At 38.6% G+C, this 23,316-nt stretch overlaps 1 protein-coding gene across 7 annotated transcripts in view; it reads right to left on the reverse strand.

Moving 5' to 3' along the window:
- FANK1 (fibronectin type III and ankyrin repeat domains 1) overlaps nt 1-23,316 on the reverse strand; it is a 92,381-nt gene that overhangs the window by 58,390 nt on the left and 10,675 nt on the right. For 3 of the 7 annotated variants that reach the window (XM_079137295.1, XM_079137296.1, XM_079137297.1), the window contains exon 2: nt 10,624-10,687. The exons of 3 other annotated variants lie outside the window; for them this stretch is intronic. The gene's annotated coding sequence lies outside the window, so the exon portion shown is untranslated. Of the gene's footprint in view, nt 1-10,623; nt 10,688-20,937; nt 20,955-23,316 lie in introns of those variants that run through there. One more of the 7 variants, XM_079137298.1, reaches the window with a different exon arrangement.

The raw sequence follows: 23,316 nt of genomic DNA on the forward strand, positions 1-23,316 counted from the left end.
GATATGGAGAACATCATGCTAAGTGAAATAAGCCAGCCTCAGAAAGTCAATCTCTCATAAGTAGATGTTATTAAGTCTTTTAAACAAGACATACATTACTGATACCAGTTGAGTTTTCACACTCAATTAAATGTATTGAGGGCTCCCAAAAATCAGAAATCATCACAGAACACAGTGAAGCTATGTTTACTCTGATTACACCATTTAAATGAATTAAAAGGTACCTTAGCATTGACTTGAAGGATATACAAGAGAGACTATACAGTATTATTCTTAAAATAGTATAAATAATAGTGGGAGGTCTTAAATTGTTAAATGAATTGTTCTGCCTATCAGGGATCAGGACAGGGAAGGATTTATCTTCCCATCATGAGCAAGACCCTGGGTTCCATCCCCAGCATCACAAAACCATTCAAAAGTAATGCTCTGCAAATAACAGAAATCTCAGGGAATCATCAAATTAATTGCTTGATTTGATCTACTTTTACATAGATCAAGATGGAAAATTATCAAGATAAAAAATGTACAAATTTATCCAAAACAATTCATGGGGAATTAATCAAAATAATGAAAAATGTGAAATTAAATGAGAAATCAAGTAAGTAAACAATGAACTAAGTACCAACTATATTGCTGCTGCAAAATCCACAATCCAAATTGCTTTGTATGTTCCAGTGCAGTGAGCTTAGAAACTACCTGCCATACAGAAAACCAAGTTTTAGCTTTGTCAAAGTCCATCTAAAATTAAAGCATACACAAGGATAAACCAAACATAGTTTTGGCATTTCTACAGAACAAAGCTTCATATCTGGATAACACAGTCTATAATGCACACTTGTGATCCATCATATAACAACATAACCATCAGAAGAGGTGATGGAGTTTTCAATGCTCTTCAAAAACATCAGCAAGTACTTAAAATACATTCTGGATGTAGCCCAACTGATCAGTCACTGACTGGGAAAACAGCCTTCCTTCCCCTTGAAGTTACTGATTACTTCAGATTTTGCAAGAGCTACACATTCTTCTTGAATTTTCCCCTTATGTTAGATGTATTATTTAAACATCCATGTCAACTGGGATTTCCTTTTCAGATTCTAAGGATCATGAAATGGTTTGCCCATTATAAAGTACGGATCTCTTCTAGCATAAGCACACAATATTTTAAAGGCTCTAAAATACATTTTCTATGACTCAAAAGGAAAACTTGAACACAAACAAGACTCAAAGTTTGCTCAAAAAGTTAATAAAGGTTGCACAAAAGGTCCCATATTGTATAATACTATATGAAAGAATGAATTAATGACTGCAAGGAACTGGGAGGAGGGGTGAGAAATGACTATTAATGGGAATTTAATTCTTTTGGAGGTGATGAACATGCCCTGAAATTAGATAGTGGCAATGATTGTACAACTTTCTGAATTACATTTTTAAGGGGTGAATTTTATGGTATGTCAATTATAGCTGAATAATTTAAAAGTTAACGAAAGATGAATATGGGGTTTTTTGTTTGTTTGTTTTTATGTGTGCTACTTAGAATTAACCAGGGGCTCTCTACCACTGAGCTAAGTTCCCCAGCCCTTTCAAGATAGGATCTCAATAAGTTGCCCAGGCTGGTCTCAGACTCACAATCCTCCTGCCTCAGCCTCCTAAGTCACTGGGATTACAGGTATATGCCATTGTGCCTGTCTGCATATGCCATTTTAACTGCAATTTGGAAAACCAATTTCAGAGTAGTTTAAAGTTTTTAAATTTTACATTCCTTATTTAGACATACATGAAGGGTCTCCATTTATTCGTTAAATAACAAAATATATAAAATTAATGAACCATAAAGCAAGCGATTAAAAATGAACAATGAAACAAACAGAAATTACTTTAACATCAAGAGGCAAATTATAATGAAACTTCTCAGAACTGCCTAAAAGCAGTAATTAAGGGAAAGAGATAAATTTTCAAATAGAATGAATGGGTTCTTAGATATTTAGTAATTAATGAAAAGTGAGTCATGAACACATGGGGAAAATATTAAACTCCTGAATTTTCATGAAACATGTACTTAAAGATGAATGAAACTCATGACTGTCACTCTTAGAAAGACATCAATGACAAACCAGTTAATAGAAAGTATCCTCAATTTAATAAGTACTAATGTTAGGAGTGTCCTTGCCCAAGAAACCCTGAAATAATCTGTAGACATGCTGTTCCTACTGGAAGGACACTTGAAGAGTTTCACTGTGATCACAATCCTGAAAACACGTCACCACCAACACTGGGCTGCAAAGCGAAACCTCTCCTAAACCATCAGAAAGTTCCATCCAATGATCTTCTTTCCCAAAGAAAATACTAAAAATTTAATAAATACATAGCCAAACTAAGGGGGAAATATAATGACTGTCTCCAAAAGTTGATTTAAAAAATGTTATTTGTCTGAATGTTTGAAATTGGTGGTATCATATTTGTCAAATTTTTAATATTTGTATTTATGTGCTCATTTGTAGTTAACATTAACTTTTATATCTATTTTTGTTTTATTTTGTATTCTTTTCCTTAAGCAATGCCCCCCAGCCCCCAAATTAAAATTTGCTGAGGATTTTCAGCATGTCTAGATGGACTAAAGTTTTAGCATTTTTATAAAATGTTAAGTTTACAGAATTAGGAAGAACTGATGTCTGAGAATAAATTTTTCTAAGAACAAGTTATGCCTTTTCACTTGCTCACATCTCCTTTTGTGGCTCTCAGTAGCCTTCCCAAATTGTCCTGGCACAGGTCTGACACTTCCCGAGATGTCTTCCTAGTATTTTACCTGGGAGAGTCCCTTCCTCTATCTTCTAATCGATTAACACTTTATATGTATGAGGTTATTTTTTTATTAGTCATTGCACTGTCTCTTCATCATGATCATGCTATTTGGTATTACAAAAGTACATGGAATACATACACAATAAAGCAATAATCAAACGTGCTGTGGATCAGCCATTGGAACCCACACCAGGGCTCTCCATGTTCACTGCCCAATCCCTTTCATTTACCCACCAAAGACAACACTACCATCAATTTTGCATTGATTATTCCTGTAATTCTAAAAGTGATTTAACATGTATGAATTCCTATGGAGTTTTGCTGATACATTTTAACAATGGACTAAATTGTGTTATTTTCCAAGACTTGTTGTTTCAGTGTCATTACTGAGATATAATACCGAGTTGTAAATAACCAGTTCACTTTTCCACTGCCATACAAGACACGTCCCAATTTAACAGGGGTTCTGCTCATAATCTTTTGATTTCATGTATATTTGGTGGAAACCATACCTTGAATTTTGTTTTGATATTTTCCTGGGCTCAACATATGCCAATTGATACTTTGTCACCCAGCAGTGCAGCTGCAGTGAGCCATAATCCCCAATCAGCCATGCAGTCACAAGAGAAACAACGTGCTGTGCTGCTACACTCTGCTGTTTGGTAGGTTTGGAGTATTAACTGGGTTATCTGTGTTATATCCCATCATGTGCACTTACAGTAATTTATTCAGCTAGTCTCTGAACAATGGACAAATGGGTCCCCCCAGGTTTTTTGTACCACAGGCAAGACAGCTATGAACATTCATGGTCTCCCGGTTCCACACACAAGAGTTTCTTTGGGTCTAAGCTAAGTAGTGAAATCTGTTGGTCTATAGTACACAAATATTCAGCCTTCTGTGATAATGCGAAATTGTTCCTCAAAAATATTATATTTCTTAATTATTGCCAATTCTATAAATGCAAAATGGTATACCATCAGGGTTTAAATTTGTTTACCAAAGCGACTAACTTCTTGTGATACTGACAACATGTTCCCTCTTCGGTGAGATGTCCATTGTCTGAACATTGCTTGTTTTTCCACTGAGTTTATTGTTTTTATTTATAGGAGGCCTTCATTTACTCTGGAATCTAATCCTTTGTCAGATAAGTTGCAAATGGGGAGTTTCTACAAGACTGTGGCTCATATTTCTAAATAAACAAAATGCTGGTGACACATTAACCTTCCACATTTCTGTTTTAGAGCCTAAAACTCACTGCTTCCACTTCTCACAGTCTGGTGGTTCTTTCAGGAAGGAGTAGGTCTGTGAAAGTATCCTCCACTTCCTGTGAGCCCAGCAACTCACGAGCCATAGCCAGGACCCAGCTATTTGGTAACAGGTGGGAAGGTCCTTCCAAATATCTCATTTTCCATAGTTTTGGAAGCATAATTCTGTTAATTTTTAACAAGAACATATCGCTTAATAATGGTTTGTCACTTCTCTTGGATTTTCTAGTTAAAAATTCATAATATCGCCAACCAAAGAAAAATTTCTTTTTTTATAACTTTTATTTCTATTTTTTCTCTTGTCTATTTAAGCTAATACCACTCAATTACAAAAATGAATAGTGACATCAGGTATTATTTTCCTGACCCTGTCTTTAATGAGAATGCTTCCACGTGTGGCTGCCTCAAATCACAATTTAGAAGAATGTATGCAACTATCACATAAAGTAATCATCTGTATGTTCCTGCTTCATTTAAATGTGTTTAGAACTGAAAAGGATTTTTACTTTTATCAAATGCTTTTTCACCATTCTTTTGATACTTTATTAACAGACTTGCTACTAGGGAACTATCAATGACAAATGGTAAATTAGTATCCTTAATGAAAAAAGATGAGCATTAGATACTGCATGAAAAAACTTGAAATGTCCTGAAATCACTTTCCAACTCCCCAATTCATAGGTTTCAAACCCACAGAAAGATTCAAAAACAGTGTAAAAATTTACTTCGGGTGCAGTGGCGCACACCTGTATTCCCTGCTGTTTAGGAGGCTGAGGCAGGAGGATCTCAAGTTCAAAGCCAGCCTCATCAATTAAGCAAGGCCCTAAGCAACTTAGTGAGACCCAGCCTCAAAAAATTAAAAAAGGGGTTTGGGATGTGGCTCAGTGGTTAAGCGTCCCTGGGTTCAATCCCGGATACCACCCCACCCCCCAAAATCTGTTGCCACACTTGTTTTATGTGTGCACTTTCTTCTTCATTAAATCATTTAAATGTAAGTTGCAGATATCAGAACACTTCTCTAAATACTCCAGCATGGATCTCTTAAGAAGAGGGACAGTCTCCTACATTAAGGCAATCCCACCCACAATGTTACCTAATACACAGTCCATATTCAGATTTCTCCCAATTACCATAATTATATCCTTGTAGCTAGATTTTTCTTCTTCTTCTTCAAATTAAAGGTCTAGTGAAGGATGGTGAACTGTATCTGGTTGGTCTGTTAGTCCCTTTTTTCCATTTTTGTTGTCTCCAATCACATTCAGATTTTCAAGAGTCCAGGTCATTTATTTTATAGAACATGTCACAATTTGAGTTTGTCTAACTGTATGTTCGCAATCAGCTCATATTGAAGATTCTTATGGTAAGGACACACAGGTACTTCCTGAACACTTCAGGCAGCACTTGATGTTGGCATGTTCCATTATTAGTGATGCTAAGTGATCACTTGGTTACAGTGATTTTTGCCAGATCTCTCCACTGGAAAGGTATGAACATTATCTTTTTTGATGCTCAAACTGTTCCAAATTTTGCCAGTGGGAGACCCTCCAAGCTAGTTTCTGTACCTGTGTAGCATGTTCCTGTAGATTTTTAAGCACTTCCTTGCTTTTCTGGCACACTGGATATTCTAGAGTCGCCTGTATTTTCTATAACCCAATGCTGCAGCCATTCAATTCACGAAGGTATTCTCCCACTTCTTTTAATGGGAAATATGTTTAGAAACTAAGATCTGGAAAGTTTGTTCATTCCTACTGGGGAGTCGTTTATTATTTCTAGGACTTTCCAGTAGATTGTCAGGATTTTTTTTTTTTTAATCCTGAGTTCATACCAATCACTGAAATTCAAATCCAAAATGAAAATATTATTTTTTATCCTTCCATAATTATATATTCCTTCTTCCAAAAGGATAATTCTGGTTTTCAGCAGTATCAACATATTTTCAGCATTCCTTAATCCCAGAATACACACAAAATAAGTCTCAAAAGCACTATAGAAAATTGTGTTCAATATGCCTCTACAGGACTGGGGATATAGCTCAGTTGGTAGAGTGCTTGCCTTGAATGCATAAGGCCCTAGGTTCAATCTCCAGCACCACACACACATACTATATATAGATATATATAGAGATATATATATATATATCTTCATAGTCTGTCTTGTATGTTAAGAAAGTTAAAATGTGTTCAACTTACCATCAAAAAAACAAATAACCCAATTAATAAATGGAAAAATGAATTAGATACTTCTCAAAAGAGGAAATAAATACAAATGGTCAACAAATATATGAAATTATGAAATAATGTTCAACATCATTAAAATTACAGAAATGCAAATCAAAACTACACTGAGACTGTATCTCACAGAAGTCAGAATGGTAGTCATCAAGAATACAAACAATAATAAATGCTAGAGAGAATGCAGAGAAAAAAGCAACACTTGTGCTGTTAGTGGGATTTTAAATTAATACAACCACTATGCAAATTAGCGTGGAGTTTCCTTAAAAGACTTGGAATGGGATTGCCATATGATCCAACTATACCACTCTTTTGTATTTATCCTACAGAATTAAAGTCATCATGCTATAGAAATACATACATACACGTGTTCATAGCAGCACAATTCACAATAGCCAACTATGGAACCAGCCTAGGTGTCCATCAACAGATGAATGGATAAAAGAAATGTGGTACATATACACAACAGTTTATTCAACCAAAAAGGATCAATTCCCAGTCCTGGGGGGGTGGGCAGGAATACAGGAAAATGAAACTATGTCAACTACAGGAGAATGGATGGAACTTGAGAACATTATGCTAAGCTAAATAAGCCAAACTCAGAAGGTCAAGGGTCTTATGTTTTCTCTCACATGTAGAAGCTAGAGGAGAAAGGAATAGAAAGGTGGGGCAGGGCAGGGCAGGATCTCATCAAAACCAAAGGGAGACCAGGAGAATAGAGGAAAGGGACCAGGTGGAGGAAGAAAACAAAAGGAGAAATACTGGGGAATGATGTTGGCTGAATTATATTGTTAAATCGTGAGCATGGACAAATATATAAGTACAAATCCCAGCATTATGTACACCTATAGCGTACTAATAAAAAATGTGAAAAAATAAAATGTGTTTGAAAGTTAAATGAATTGTTGTTCTGTGTGTAATACTCTGGGGAAAACAGGTACACTTGTTACACTTATATTAAATCTGAGGGTTTTTTCCCAAACTCTTAAATTTTGTGTTTTAAATATGAGAAATATTACGTGGCTTAACTACTAATTGTACCTTTACAGGTATCTTTTAGTTTCACTCTTAACTTTCTTTTCAACCTTATTCCTGCTCACCTTATGCTATGTTTGATTTCATTAGTCTTTGATTTATATTCTTTTGCTTATTTTTGTGAAAAAAGTATATACATGTACCCAAAATATATCACTACACTTACTTCTTGCCTTTTTTAAAAACTTATCATAGCAAACCACTCCTCAACAGCTCACAGAGATTGTCTTCATTCTTTTTTCATTGTAATAGAGTCACATGGTACATCACTGTGTAAACATACTATAGTTTATTGAACCAGAATCCTATGTCTGGGAAGTAATCTAAAATTGTAGAGTGCATATATGAAAAAAGTTGATAGAACTCTTTCCAAATCTGACAACAATTCTAAAAATTTACTTAATGCCCAAACTAAAATGTGTAGCAGAACCTGTTCTAAGCTGTCAATAATATAAAGCAAATTGCAATGCAAATTAAAACTACAAGATACCATCAAACAGTCACCTGGAAAGTCTAAAAGTAAAAGGATGCATATACCAAGTGTCAGTGAAGATGAGGAGGGATCAGAATCCCCATGCGCTGAGGGGGAGTGCCGTTTAGCAATATCTAACTGATGGTCATAGGCAAAACTGCATAATTCAATTCCACTCTAAGGTATATATTCAACAGAAATATATATGCTCATCAAAAAGACATGAACTAGAATGTTTGTAATATACTATCTGTAATTTCCAAAACTTGGAAACTACCCAGATGTCCATCAACAGTAGTACAGTAAATAAATGGTGATCTATTCACACAATGGAATGGCAAAGAGGAGGAAGAATCTTTCACTCTGTACAACAATACAGATGAATCTTATCAGCATTAACAGCCCTGAGGAAGCTCCCCACTCCCTGTGGTGTGAAAACCTGCCATCAAGCACACACTACTGAAGACAGACTGATGGTGCAGAGCCGGTGAAGTAGGCAAACCTGCCTCCTGCTGGACTTCATTAGCTTGGAAAAATGCAGTTATTATATAATATAGCAAGAAATGTATGTAAGAAGTCTAACCATTTTAGACTAAGGAAAAAAGTTTAACAACTATATTAATGGAAAGATTAAAGTATCTTTCTATTCTGGCCCACAGAAATTACTTTAAAATTGTTATGTAAGGGCTGGGGAGGTAGCTGAGTGGTAGAGCCTCTGGCTAGCATGTGTCAGGCCCTCAGCTGGACTCCTAGTACCAAAAAGAAAAAAAAAATCATTATATAAAAAGTGGTATAATGACATACAGCCAAAATATTAGGAAAGTTATGGAAATGTTTATGGTGATCAGTTGGTAAATGTTATTTTTCTGGATATTTATGGTACTTGTAATATTTGTCAGTTTTTTTATAGTTTTAATTGGTTGCCCTTTTGCCATTTTAAATAAATACATACCTTTATAATCAATTTTGTGTTTATAGTTTACTTTTTTCTCAAGGAAAAAGGAACTGTTTCAGAACCACAAAGCATTGATTGCCCCTGAGTGGGATTTAAGTTCACAGCAAGACTTCAATTTCTCACCATGCCAAATATGAGACAGCAGGTCTGTGATCTACAGTCTACCCAGCAACTAAGAACCAAAGCTAATTTAAGAGATCATCTCATGTTCATTCATCTAGTTTCAAAGGACATCAGACTTGGGCTAAGCTCTAGAGTACAGCGGTGAGCAGCCATGGCCCCCTGCCTTCCTGAAGCTCACACTTCCATGAGACAGAGACAGACACACACACTGTAGTTTGTAAAGGGATCATCAGCAATCAATGCAGTGACAGAGGACTACAGATCGCCAGAGTAAAACTGGCCACGTTCAGGGAGGGAATGAATCCTAGGGAGGAAACATCCCAAGCAGCGCCTCTGTGGGAGCAGGACAACTCTGGCAAAAGGAGCTGAGGGAGGGAGAGAAATTCTGCCCCGCCCCTGACAGACGGGACCAGGGAGGCAGAGAGCACAGTCGCAGCCCAACCAGACTCCAGCACTGAGCAGACCAGGAGGGAAATCAGTGTCCTGGCCACTCAGCCAGGCCCAGGGCAACACCCCTGCGAGGCAGGCACCACCAAACCAAGGTGCAACTAGCAATTCCACCACGAGACTATCAGTCGCTTTCCAACCACCTTCACAAACGCTCTTCCTAGTTTACACACACACACACACACACACACACACACACACACACACACGCACGCGCGGAGTGGGTGGTGGGCTGTAGGGAGCTGAGCCACTGTGTAAGCTGTCAGGTGTTTTGCACAGCACTAAATAAATGGTAGCTGCTCTTGTCATGGACTCCTCGCCCCAGTGAGCTTCCACTTGCCTCTAGGACCAGCCTTTCTTCATTCGGGACAGAAATTCTATCCACAGCTCAGTCCCCAGAAATAGCCAGACATCCAGAAGACTTCATCTGCTTGCCCAACATCGCCACCTACCGCCCACCACAGATTCCCTCGCAGCCCTGTTCATGCCAGTCCTATCCAGCCTTCTGGGGTAGATGCTGCCCTAAAACAGACAAAACTCCAATATGTTTAGGAAGATATTTACATGCAATAAACTATAAGAAAAAGGCAAGTAACCAAAAGCAAAATAAGTTTCAATTATGAAAACAGTTTCCCACTGCATTATCAGAGTCACTTCAGTGAAGAAGTTAACATTCTACTCCTAAAACCTTAAATACAAGCACAATCTTAACTTTTTTTCAACTGTACTGCCTTATACTGAAGTTATTTAACTCATTCCTCCACTACCTTATAAGCACCTTGAAAGTAAGGACTCTGTTTTGTTACTCTTCTTATTCCCAGAATCAAACAAAACGTAGACAAATGAAACAATGAAAGCACAGAAAGAGCCAGGAACATGTCTGTAGAGCCATGGTGTGTGATTTATAATGAAGGTGACACTAAAGGACAGTAAAGATGGTCATAATAAACAGTGCCAAGTCAACCAGACAGTAATATGAAAAAAAAAAAAATAGTCCTTTATATCATATATAAAAAACAATCCCAGATGGGCTGAGGTTGTGGTTCAGTGGTACAACACTTGCCTAGCATGTGTGAGGCACTGGGTTCGATTCTCAGCAGCACGTGTAAATAAATGAATAAAATAAAGACTCATCAACATCTAAAAAAATTTTTTTTAAATCCCAGATAGATTTTAGACTATATGTGGAAAGGTTTCTAAAATACAACATAGGACATCTTCATGACCTTAGATTAGACAAAACATCTTCACAAAGAACACCAAAAACATTGTCCTGGGTATGGTCGGGCTCACCTGTAATTCCAGAAACTCAGCAGGATCACAAGTTGAAGGTCAGCATCAGCAACTCAGTGAAACCCTGTTACAAAATTTTAAAAAGACAAAAAGGTCTAGGGATGTAGCTCAGTGATAGAACACCCCTGGGTTCAATCCCCAGTACCACATACATACACACAAACACACACACACACACACACACACACTTAAAAGACTGATAAAATTGACTATGTTAAAATTTATTCCAAAAAAAGAAACCCTTACAAAGGGTAAGAAAAGAAAATCAAGGTACTAGGTAGAAAAAAATATAATCCAAGAACTTTGATCTAGAATATATTTAAGAATTCCTACAAATCAATTTTTTAAATAAAGACAGACAACCCGATAGGCAAGTTGGGCAAGGAACTCCAAAAGGCATTTTCCCCAAAGAATACGCCCAGGTGGCCAATATTAAAACATATGAAAAGACAGTCGGCCTGAGTAGGCATCAAAGAAATCCAAATTACAAACACTCGAAGAGAGTATGGCACATCCTCCAGAATGACTAAATTAAAATTTAAAAGTTTGAAATGTGAATCTTGGTAAGGATGAAAAATATTCATAGCTGGTAGAGAATATGTTGATACATCCACTCTGGTAAATTTTTAGCAGTATCTCTTAGAGTCAAACATACATAAACCCTGTAAAACACTTCCACTCCCCAGTATATATCCAATAAGATACACACAATTGCACCAAACTTAAGTACAAGAAAGTCTACAGCAGATGACTTATGACAGACCCAGAGGCCTCCCACCAGCAGGAAGGACACACATACTGTGGAGCACCAGTACATGACAGCAGATGGATGAATCAGCTAGTGCTCTGTGCCACACCAGGGACATATCTCAGCCCAGTATTGAGGAAAGAAGCCAGAGAGAGGAAAGCAAGACTCTACTGATACAGGCAAAGGTGGAGTAAGAAGCCCTGATAGGCAATTCCTTTGGGTGGAGGCAAGCAAGGCAGCTGGGAAATATAAGCAGGCTTCTGGGTTGCAGGGAATACTCCATTTCTTGTGTGTTAATTATGAAAATTGAGTTGTATTTTGATAATCCGTACACTTACCTATACGTATCTTACACATAATAAAAGTTTAAAAGTATGAGAATGAAATAAAGGCTTTTTAAGGTGCACAAAAATTGAGGGAGCTGACCCCAGAAGACCACTACTAAACAAAACACTCAAGAATTCCAGGCAGGGAAAAGAGGGGTGGGAAGGGGGGGGGGACAACAGAATGAATCAAACACCATTACCCTAGGTAAATGTATGATGTGGTACGCGTATGGTACGCCTCTACTTCAAGTACAAACAGAAACAAGATGTACCCCATTTGTTTACAATAAAAATCAATTAAAAAAAAAATTCCAGGCAGGAATAAAGTGATCCCAGGTGGAAGGTACGAGATACAAAAGAAACGAAAAGCAGGAAAAAATAAAATGAACATAGAGATGTGCTAGTCAGTTTTTCATCACTGTGACAAAATGACCCAAGACCAACTTGAAGGAGGAAAAGTCCGTCCTGGCTCAGTTTTAGGTTTCAGTCCATAGTCACTTGGCCCCGGTGCTGTGGGCTTGTGGTGAGGCAGAACATCATAGTGGTGAGTGTACAGCAGAGTGAAACCCCCTGGTCTGGAAGCTGACAGAGAGAGGAAGGAATCAGGGACAAGATGCAGTCCCTAAGTGCACGCCCCTGACGACTAATTCTCTTCAACTAGGTCCCACCTCCCAATAGTTCATTCAGCTCTGAATCTATCAGTGGCTTAATCCATTCATGAGGTTAGAGCCAATCACTTCCCAAAAGCCTCACCTCTGAATATTGCTGCACTGGGGGCCAAGACCAGCACATGACTTTGAGGAGCATTCCAAATCCAAACCCTAAGTGTAGATAAAGCAAAATTTAAATATATAAAACAATAGAAGTAATATTCCATGAAATATACAAAAAGAAAATGGAAGTCTATCAAAACAACTGATGAACCCTAAGAGATTTTTGCTGAATGAAAAAAATCAATCTCTGAGTGCTGGATTCTGTATCATTTCATTTGTATATGTTCTTGAAGTGACAAAATTGTAATGATGAATAGACTAATAGTTTCCAGGAGTAAAGGAGAGAAGGAGAGACAAACTGCAGCTAAGAAAAGGTATCACAAGGAATCCTTCGAATGGAACTGGGGGTTCCATTGGGGTCTTGGTGGTGGTGTACCTGTGTAACTACACATCGTAAATGAGATACAGAAGATGGCAAAATCTGAGCAGTGAGTGAGTATATGAATGTCAGTGTCCTGGTGTGACACTATGCTATCCTTACACAAGAACTTTGGGAGAAACTAAGTAGGGGGTATATGGAATCTACCTAAAATTATTATAGAATTATCATTATTATTTTGGTGCAGAGGATTGAACCCAGAGGTGCTTTACCACTGAACTATATCCCCAGTACTTTTTGTTTATTTTGAGACAGGGTCTTACTAAGTTGCCCAGACTGATTTCAAACTTATAATCCTCCCAAGTCACTGGATTACAGACATGTGCTACTATGCCCCGCTTCTTTATATTATTTCTTGCAATTGTATATGAATCTATAATTGTGTCAAAATAAAAAATTGAAAATAAATTTAAAATCTACTATAGAAGCATAACCCAAGAGGAATTAATTGTATTCTAAAGTTCTCATATCACCCAGAAAAGAATAAACTAACTTTACACTTTAATAATTAACGTATGCACTTTGAAATGAGGAGGACAGCTACTACAAGGATATAAATGAAGACTAACTTCCAAATGACTAGAGAAGAAAACCTGAAGGAAAGCAAGACATGTGGAAAGTAGGAGAACCAGAAAGCACAGAACAAGGTGAAACAATCACATGTGCACACTCATTTGCACCCATCAGAGACACAACCACACATACGGTGCTCCCATATGTGGATTCATATGCAAATGGCTAAGTAACCCAATTTAAATTATAAATTATCAAAATTCAATTCTATGTTGTTTATGAGTCATATTTAAAATATAAGAGTGCAGAATGGTTTAAAATGAAAGGTATTAAAATGTATATGTGATGAACACAGTGCAAAGTCTTACCAAAGTTACCACAGCAATATTAATCATGCATAAAACTGAAAGTACACTTAAATGGAGGGAAACATCTTGATAACAGTTCAAATCACAAAGGTATTTTTTGAAATCATATGCATCCAAAACAGCCTCCAAAAGGAAAGGATGACAAAATAGAAGACAGAAAAATCCATAAATAAATACATTTCATTTAACTTATTTCTCAGTAAACAGAGTAAGTGTAAAAATGATTAAGGATGAAGATTTTAACAAAATTTGAAAAAAAAAAAAAAAAGACTCAATGGACATAACAGAACACGAGATCCCTTAACAACTGCAGAATACTTCAATGAAATGTGAAACAATTTCAAAAATTAACCACATGCTTGAATGTTTAAGCAAGTAACAAATTTCAGAGATGTGAAATAACAGATTGCAAATACTGATAAAAACACAATGAAGCTAAGAATGGGAAATGATGAAATGCTAACTAGAAAGGCCATGTGTTTAGAAATTGAGAAATATAGTTCTAAATAACCTACAGCTCAAGATAAAATTATAAAAAATTCACTATAATTATCATCAATTCTACATATCAGCCTGTGAGGTGTAGTCCAATCCATTCCTAAAGGGAAATTTATGGTCTCAAATGTGTATGATAGAAAAGGAACACTTAGAGAAAAGAGAATCAGTAAGATCAACCAATAAGTAGAACAGAGAACAAGATAAAGAAAGAAAAAGGGAAAACACAATAGAATCAGCCAAGCTAAAACCTGTTCTTTAAAAAGCATAATAAAATTCACAAGCTCTTAGCAAGATTTATCAAGAAAAAGAACAGCCAAAAAATAATCTTATACAAAAAAACTATAGATATGAAGACTTTGAAAAGACAACTCACAATTTTGAAAACTTCATGCTAACAGACTTTAAAGAACAGATGAAAAATAAATTTCTAGAGAAAAGTAACATTAAAACTTACTCAAAAAAAATTACTCAAAAGCAGAAAAACTTTTTGATACCAAATATACTGAATCACAATAAAAAAAAAATTCCTATAAAGAAATTCCAGGCCCAGGTGGCTTTACGAAAGGTTGCTTTTTCATGAAAAATACATGTTAAAAAAAAAAAAAAACAGATGAAAATCACCAACCAAACTCAGTGAACAGAAAAATTCCCCAATTCATTTGATGAAGTTAAAATAAAAATACTCTTGATATCAAACAAGGCAAGTACAAGAAAAAAATATTTATAGGACAGTCTAGTTCACTGGGCATAAAATTTTAAAATGTGTTTAGAAGACGGGGTAGCAGATGCCTATAGTTCTGGCTATTCTGAAGGCTGCAGCAAGAGGATCATCTGAGTCCAGGAGCTTAAGGCTGGCCCAGGCAACACAGGGCTGTCTGAATCTGTCTCCTGAATTGCAACCCCTAAGACTACAAATAAAGTTATTTTACAGCCTCAGAGTTTGAATGGATCCACAAAACTGTTAGCATAGGTAGTTAGCTAGAGAAGAACAGAAATGGGAGAAGGGGGAGAAAAAAATTTTTTTGTACAAAGCCCCCAACCTGGAATTGACCCAGAGGTTACCAGTCTTCTCCCACATCCAGAAAGAGGCCCAGCACCATCTCCCGTAAATTCAAGGACACACGTCATTTTCCCAAGGTCACATGTGCACCCATTAGCTGCTCCAAGGGTCAGTCAACCAGATATGACCTTCCACAGGTGGTGCTCAGTCAAAAAGGGCAGTGACTAAGTACGCAGGTGCGGGCCCTTGACTTTCACACAGCGCAGGTCTACGACTTCGGCCGAACAGGAAATAGCTGCACGAAGCACCAGGCCCAAAGGGACGCTGCAAGTTCCCACCCCTACCCTAACAAAGGCAAAAACGCTTTCGGTGTTTGAGCTGTCCTCTGGGGTGTGAGTCACTTTCTCTTGCCCTCCCCCACCCTGGATTAAACCTGCCCTAAACACTGTCTGTCTGGTCCTCATTGTACAACTGTGTGTCTCTGCTGGGGGAATTGCCTAATCTTACACAATTATACCCAAGGACCAAGAAACAAATCACAATGCTCTACAGTAGCTACCTCTAGGAGTGGAATCTAGAATAAATCCTCATCATAAAGAAAATCATGTAATTTTGTAATATATCAAAGATGACATAATAAAAGGGGGAAATAAGAGAATCCCATGCATCTTTAGAAGGTTCAATATTGTCAAGTTCTCCCCCAAAAGATCTGTGTAATCCCAATAGAAATCCCAACAAGGGCAGCCTGAACATCAAAGCCACATTCTATGGACTCTACTCCATGAACTGTGACTTTCAAGGAGTTGGTCCCAAAAAAGTACTCAGGGAGCTCCTTGGTTTGATTTCCTCACTGCTGCGAGGTCTGGACACATGCTCCTGGGAATGTCCTCCACCCTTCACCATGCAGTGGAGGGGGCAGAGCAGTGGCAGCGGCAGGGTCACCTCCATTATAGAGAAGGGCTCTGCACTTCTCCCCCCACACTTGTTTCATGAGACATGCAGTGAAGACTGTGACAGCATCAGGTTTTGGGCCCTGTGGACAGTGTGCCCTGGACAACTCTCCTGCTTTCCCCACTGTCCTCTACCCCATCATGACAAAGTTCATGAGCATAACACCTTATTCCCCTAGCCTATATCCTTTCTTAAAGAATTGCTGCCCTGTCCTACCCACATTTCCAGTCTCCCACTTATCCTGAAAGGCCACAAGCCTGTTCCCAGGCATCTTGATCTCAGCCTGATTGCTGCTACATTGAGATACTTACTGACTTCTCTCCCTAAGCTCTAGCACACTGATGACAACCCTCTCTCATTTTACCTTGAAATCTCTAATTCTTCATATCTTTCCTCTAAAAAAATAAAAATGTTTCCAATAAAAATATAAAAAAAAGAAATCCCAACAAGTTTTGTGAAACCCAATAATCATTTCTAAAATTATGCAAAATAGCCAAGATCAAGGAAGGGGAAGTAGGGAAATTGACATGTTTTCTGATTAATGAATAATTAGAAGGTCAGCAAAATTAGTGTGTGCCACTAAACCAGAATTTCTAAAGCACCACAGAACAACAATGGGAAACATCCATAAGCATTGTTTTAAAATTAATGCAGATATCTTTAAAATGTACTGGAAACTGATTTTTAAATAGATCTAAGCCCTTATTAAGCCTCTAAAAAAAAAAAAAAAAAGAAAGAAAAGAAAAGAAAAGAAAAGAAAAAGGTCATAACCAAAATATCTCACCCAATTTCATGAAGTGTTTGTCTATTAAAAGAAAGTTCTGGCAAACAATTTGCAAAACCAATCATTGGTGCAAGTGATATATCACACTGAGACAGCAGGATCTCAGGGCTCTTTCCAGCTCAACAACAGGCACAGTGGTCAAGCCAACCTCTGACACATTCTCTATTTATGATCATTGTTTTTAACAATTTGTCAGTCCTACTCATAACTCACAGAGAAGCAGAAGTATTTATGTGGCCTTCTGCCCAAAACAACCATTCCAGAGTACTTGCACTTATTACTAGGACTACTGCAGGAGACAGAATAGAAGTTTTCTAAACAAGGAAAACATAGCTAAAAAGAAAAAGCTTTCCTAAGCTTCCTACTTAATAAATCTAGTGAACTGTGCTGAGCAACACAAATTCACCCGGACGCTGAGGGAACGGCTGGAAGGAAGCATTTAATCCAAAGCCACATCTACCTCATGAAACTAAACTAACCCATCCTCATAGTTCTGGAAGACTCAATGACCACAGAAGACAAGGTTTGATCTACATCAGAAGGCCAGCAAAAACAAAAAGCAAAATGTACAGGGCAAACAATTGCAGATTTCTAGGCATATTATATCATGTTTCTTCACTGTAGTCTAAAAGTACATTTGTTTGACAATGCCCCTCAGCAAAGGGACAAAACCGGCCTATCAGGTTAAAACACCCAAAAGCAGAGAGAAAGCGCAAGAGATAGGAAGCGTCTCCCCTGCCCAGGCCCATCCCTGCATTATTACACAAGGTCTCAGTGTCCTTTGAACTAAGGAACTAATATTGATTACAAGATTAGTAAAATCTACAGTCTTCTCATTTTAAAAAAATCACAGTAATAAAAATTTCAGAATTTCCAGAATTATTATAGGCAGAAACAAGAAATCAGGAATGTGCACTCCGCCAACAGAATTAATGCAATTATCAAAGTAAAATCACCTAGCTTTGGAGTTGGTTAAATAGTCAGGTCAGAAACAAACCTCAAACAAAAAAATCAAATCATAATCAGCTGGGTTTACACATCTTTGATCCAATTCAAATTTCCACAAAAATCTGGTTCTTTCTAAAAGTCCTAGTTCATGTTTGACAATGGAATAGCAGCAACCACCTCTAGCTTGAAGGCTAGCCAGTCTTCAACTCCCATGTGGTTCAAAGATGAAAATCCCCTCCATGCCTCAAGTCTCTCCCATGGATCACTGGAGATTCACAGAAGCAGCCTCACCTTCAGGAGGGGTTCCCGAGTGTTTGCATTTGACATTAAATACTTCCCAGGATGATGATATTAGAAGTCAGCTCCTTACTGAATATTTTCTATTTTCTGTAGCAAAGGCTAGCTGGCCACTGCTTCTCTTCAGTGGACTAAAATTTAAATTTATGTAATTCCCAAACTTCTATTTCATCTGAAAGCCTAGAAATTCATTCCTTTTCCTATTGATTTACCTATTAATTATAAGTAGACTGAATCCATCCCAACAACCTTCAGTTGGTCTCTGTACAGTGAATTTTTATTATTACAACTTTAATTCTACTGGTTATTTCTGAGACCCTACCCTGAAGTTTTTTTTTTTTTTTCCAAACATGTAGAAAGAAATATAATAGGATAAAAAATACACAACTTAACATTTTTATAAAGGCCTGCATCATACCATTTGTGGCTCTTTGGATGAACAGCTAGCCTCTCTGAGTCTCAGTTTCTTCATCTGTGAACTGGGGATATTTTCTGTGCAAGGTTATATTAAGAATTGGTAAAATGCATATAAAGCACTTAGCAATTAACAGGTACTGAAATAAGTGGTTCTTAAAAACTTCATCATGGTAAAATATATATAACATGAGATTTACCATTTTAACCATCTTTGAGTGTAGAGTTCAGTGGCATTAAATGTGTATATATCATTGCACAACTGTCACTACTATCCATCTCTCAAACTTTTCTGTCATCCCCATCTGAAACTCTGTACTAATAAAATAATTAAAATAGCTGCCGAATAGTTTTTAAAAAATCCTTTTCTGACAGGAGGGAGACTACTGCCATGCAGCGATCACATCAGGAACTGAATTCACCAGAGGAACAATTGTCTAGACTCTAACAACACTTGTGTAAGATTTAGAAGTACCAGAGTAACCAGTTTTGCTCCTTGACCTGGACATTCCAACGGACTTAACAAAATTTATGACCACCCTGATCTGCACCTCCCCCAAGCCTCTAGATGCGTAGACGCAGCCCTCGCTGCAGCTAAAGCCCAGGACCACTGTTACCCCTGGGATGCTGGGATGCTCTACCTGGACTGTGCTTCCCGACTTGCCCATCTATTGTGCACCTAAAGAGAGCTGGCTGTGCTTGTGCTTTAACTTCATCTAGGATTCCTGGTTTAAATTTCTGGATCTGACGTCTCGGCATTCCTTCCACCCCCACCACCCCAGGCTACCTCCATTTTGCTTTCTGCTTCTACTAACTTGGCTCATGAGGTGCCTCATGTAAGTGAATTGTATGCAGGGGAGGAAAAATATGCTTTTCCTCTACCCGTCTAAATCCTCTGCCGTGACACCTGTAACAAATGCAGATTCACAAGAGGAAAGTCAACAATTTAATATAAACTTAACATGACACAGTCCTCATAAGGAAGTATCCACAGGGGCAGTACTGGGAAGATGACTTATTCTTGAGGGTGAAGCAGTGGGGAGGACCTCAGCTATTTAGAGAAGTTTGTGGCTATTCAAAGCTCAGTCACACCTGGAAAAAATAAATATATATTCCTTAGTATTTTTTTTTTTGAGAGAATTCGGAGATGTTTCCCTTAATAATGAAAATCTGATTAAGCAACACGCTTTGTGGGCTGGGGATGTAGCTGGCAGAGCCTGGGCCCAGCATGCCTGCGGCTCTGGGCTCCACCCAGCAGCCCCGGGAGTGGGAAAGGAGAGGCAGCTTTGGGCCAATCTTCCCTTTCCCACATCACTGTGAGCCTTCTCTATCCTCAGTGTGCAACCCTGCCTCCATGTTCAGCTCTTCATTTCTGAATTCAACCATTCTGTGGCGCCTACTCCGCATCTGCCATGTTAACAGTCTGGTGACAGAGTGCAGAGACTGGCCTCCTGGACCTCACAGTAGAGCCACGGCTAAGGATGGAATGTAGAAATGACCATCTGAAAAGACTACTGGGACGAAAGAAAGAATAAAAAGGCACAAAAGCATGCTAAGATGGAGTTTTGGAAAATGAAGAACGTAGTGCAGATTTACAGTGAACGCTGCAGCTTTGCGTATGCTGTTGTAACAGGACTTTCAGAGGCTGCCTTTGCTAAAAGCAGTGGCACTTCTCCTAGGCCTGCAGATGCTCCATGAGCAACTAAAGGCAGGATAAAGTTTGGCATCTCTACCTTCATTTTGTATTTGTCTTCAGGTTCCTACTCGGCTCTAACCATTTAAGGAGTGTTCATCTGAGAACTAGCAATGCACCATTTATTAGCGTGAAACTTAACCTACGTTATCCCCCTGAAGACTGAGGCAAGATTTGCAGCATCCTGTTTCAGCCCTGGAGTAGGGCTAGAAATCTCAGTCATTGTCCGACCCTACCAGGAGCAGCAGGAGGCAGGCACATTAGCCCACAGGGAGGCTGCCCCCCGCAGGAGCAGTCCTCCGTGGGAGGTGAACTCCCCCCTTTCAGGATCACAAGTCTGACAGCTAAACATTCTAAGCAGCAAGTAGCAACTGACCCCCCAGAGGATGAAGACTTCTTGGAGGCCTTTGCATAGCCAGAACTGAGAGGACGATCTCAACCAGACCACAGCTCAACCAAAACTACTTAATGATGCAGCCCCCTCACCTGGTCCCGATTCTCCCTCTATTCAAACCTAAAGCTCATGTCAGCACCTCAAGACGGGGCTGAGATGCTGGGTCTCACTCTGCCTTCCCAATATGGCCATATCAGTTAAAGTTCCTTTCTTGCTCTTTACCATTACCTTGCTGTTTGGTGTTTGGGGCATGTGGCCAGGCCTGGTTTGTTGGGACCCCTGGAGCCAGTCTCCAGTACTGCTAGGTTAAAAAACACTGCCGTCCACACTCATACGTTGCTGGTGGAGATGCAAATTGGTCCAGCCACTCTGGAAAGCATATGGAGATTTCTCAGAAAGCTTGGATTGGACCCATCATTTGACCCAGCTATTCCACTCCTCAGTTTATACCCAAAAGACTTAAAATGAGCATACTACAGTGAAGCAGCCACATCAATGTTCATAGCAGCTCAATTCACAATAGCTAGATTGTGGAACCAACCTAGATGCCCTTCAATTGATGAATGGATAAAGAAACTGTGGTATATATACACAATGGAATATTACTCAGCCATAAAGAAGAATAAAATTATGGCATTTGCTGGTAAATGGACAGAGTTGGAAAATATTGTGCTAAGTGAAATAGGCCAAGCCCAAAAACCAAAGGCCAAATGTTTTCTCTGATAAGTGCAAGACAAAATATAATGGAGGGGATGACAGGGGGAAGAGAAGAATGAAGGAACTTCAAAAGTGTAGAGGAAAATGGGGTGGAAGGGGGTGGAGGACAGAAAGATAGTAGAATGAAACAGACAGTATTACCTTATGTATATGTATGATTACATGAATGATGGAATCTACATTGTGTACAACCATAGAAATGAAAAGTTGTACCGCATTTGTGTACAATGAATCAAAATGTGGTCTGTAAAAATCAAAAAGATTTTAATTAACAAAAACAAAAACACTGCCATCCATAAGGAGCTGACTGCGGGGAGGGAGAGCAGTGTTCTACACTGTAACGAGGATTTAGGGAGTTCAGAAGTCACCGTTCTAATGGTGACAGAAGATACCTGAAGAATTACAATAAGAGGTTTTGGGTTCATACAGAGAGGATTCCCATGATTCCCACAGCTCTGGAAAGAAGACAGGTCCATCCCATACCGCCTTCAACACCACGTGCTTTTCAGACATCTGCTTACTCAGCTGATGAGGTTGGATTCACATTTGTTCTCTTACAGATCTTATTTCATAGTCTGTCAAAGATTTTTGTGCAACAAGCACAGTGATCCCGAGCCGAGGCCCCGGTGGGCACCTGCACACGTTATCTCATTCACTCCTCACAGGCGCCTTGGAAGGCAGGTCTCAGCAGACCCTGGGTTGGGTGAAGTGGCAGCAGGCTCTGCGCTGCTCTGACTGGCTACAAATCCCAGAGCAGGTACACAGCAGCCCAGGCCAGACAGATGCCCATCCTCCTAGCTACCTTTCCCCAATCCACATTGTCACAATTTTGTACATGATTCCATTTTTATCTAAAATTAACTCAAAGTAAACAGATGCCAGTTGGAAAGAGTGGTGGCGGTGATCATTATCAGAGGAGAAAGTGTCAGCAGAAACAGCTGTGGCAAGCCAGCCTGACTCACGCTGAAGGTAGTCAAGTTACCCTCTGACAGCCAATCGGGAGCAAAGCTCGCGGAGCACCAAGCCTTAGGACAGTTGTCAGTTTCACAGACATGCCCTTCCTTGGCAGACCACCGAAGGACAGAGTTTAGGTGCCACACAAGAGCAACAATCAAATGTGGGTGCATAATCAGAAAAGGGTGAAGAGTCATCAGTGGCACTTTAGAAATCATCTGTTGAGTATTTGTGTCAATATGCATCAAATCAGAATAGCAAGAAGTCACATGATTCTCTTAACAGGCCTCATCTGTTCACATCCTTTTCAGGAAACAAAAATTATAATAATTGTGCATGTTGTCGATAGATTTTTGTCTTGGTTTGCATTTCCAGGATACATAATTCATGAAGTTTTATAGTTTCTTGGAAGTTGCTTAAAATTTCAATCATGTACTCTAAACTGGTTCATATTGAAGTTAGGCACTATATATTAGATAGATTAGCCATTTTAGCCAAAAGCTTAAGTTAGTAACCAGATTTATCTGATTAGTATTTTTATTGACTATGAATTTAAATTTCAAAGCATTCAGGCTACAAAAAGCAATTAATTCAAGTTGCCAATGTTTTTAAGGTAATATTTGTCTGTTTCCCTGATGTTTTCACATGAAGAAAGGAATAATTGGCAGTGACAATACATTAGAAGGAAACAAGAAATGCAGGTAATACTGATCCCCAAGCTAAGGGAGGAGGAAAGAAGGGGGTGGCAGTTCCTATTTATGGTTCACTGCTCACTGGAAGACACTTGAGTTTGTGGTATAGTTATTAGTTCTTCAATATGGTAGAACAAACAGGTTCTAGCTCATGTGTAAAGAACTGATAAGGAGAGGCTACCTGCAGGAACTGGGATCATGTGGGCCTTCTAAGGAAAGATCTGCAGTTGTTACCACGGGCACA

Source organism: Sciurus vulgaris (genome assembly GCF_902686455.1).
Source record: "Sciurus vulgaris genome assembly, chromosome: 4".
Classification (NCBI taxonomy): domain Eukaryota; kingdom Metazoa; phylum Chordata; class Mammalia; order Rodentia; family Sciuridae; genus Sciurus; species Sciurus vulgaris.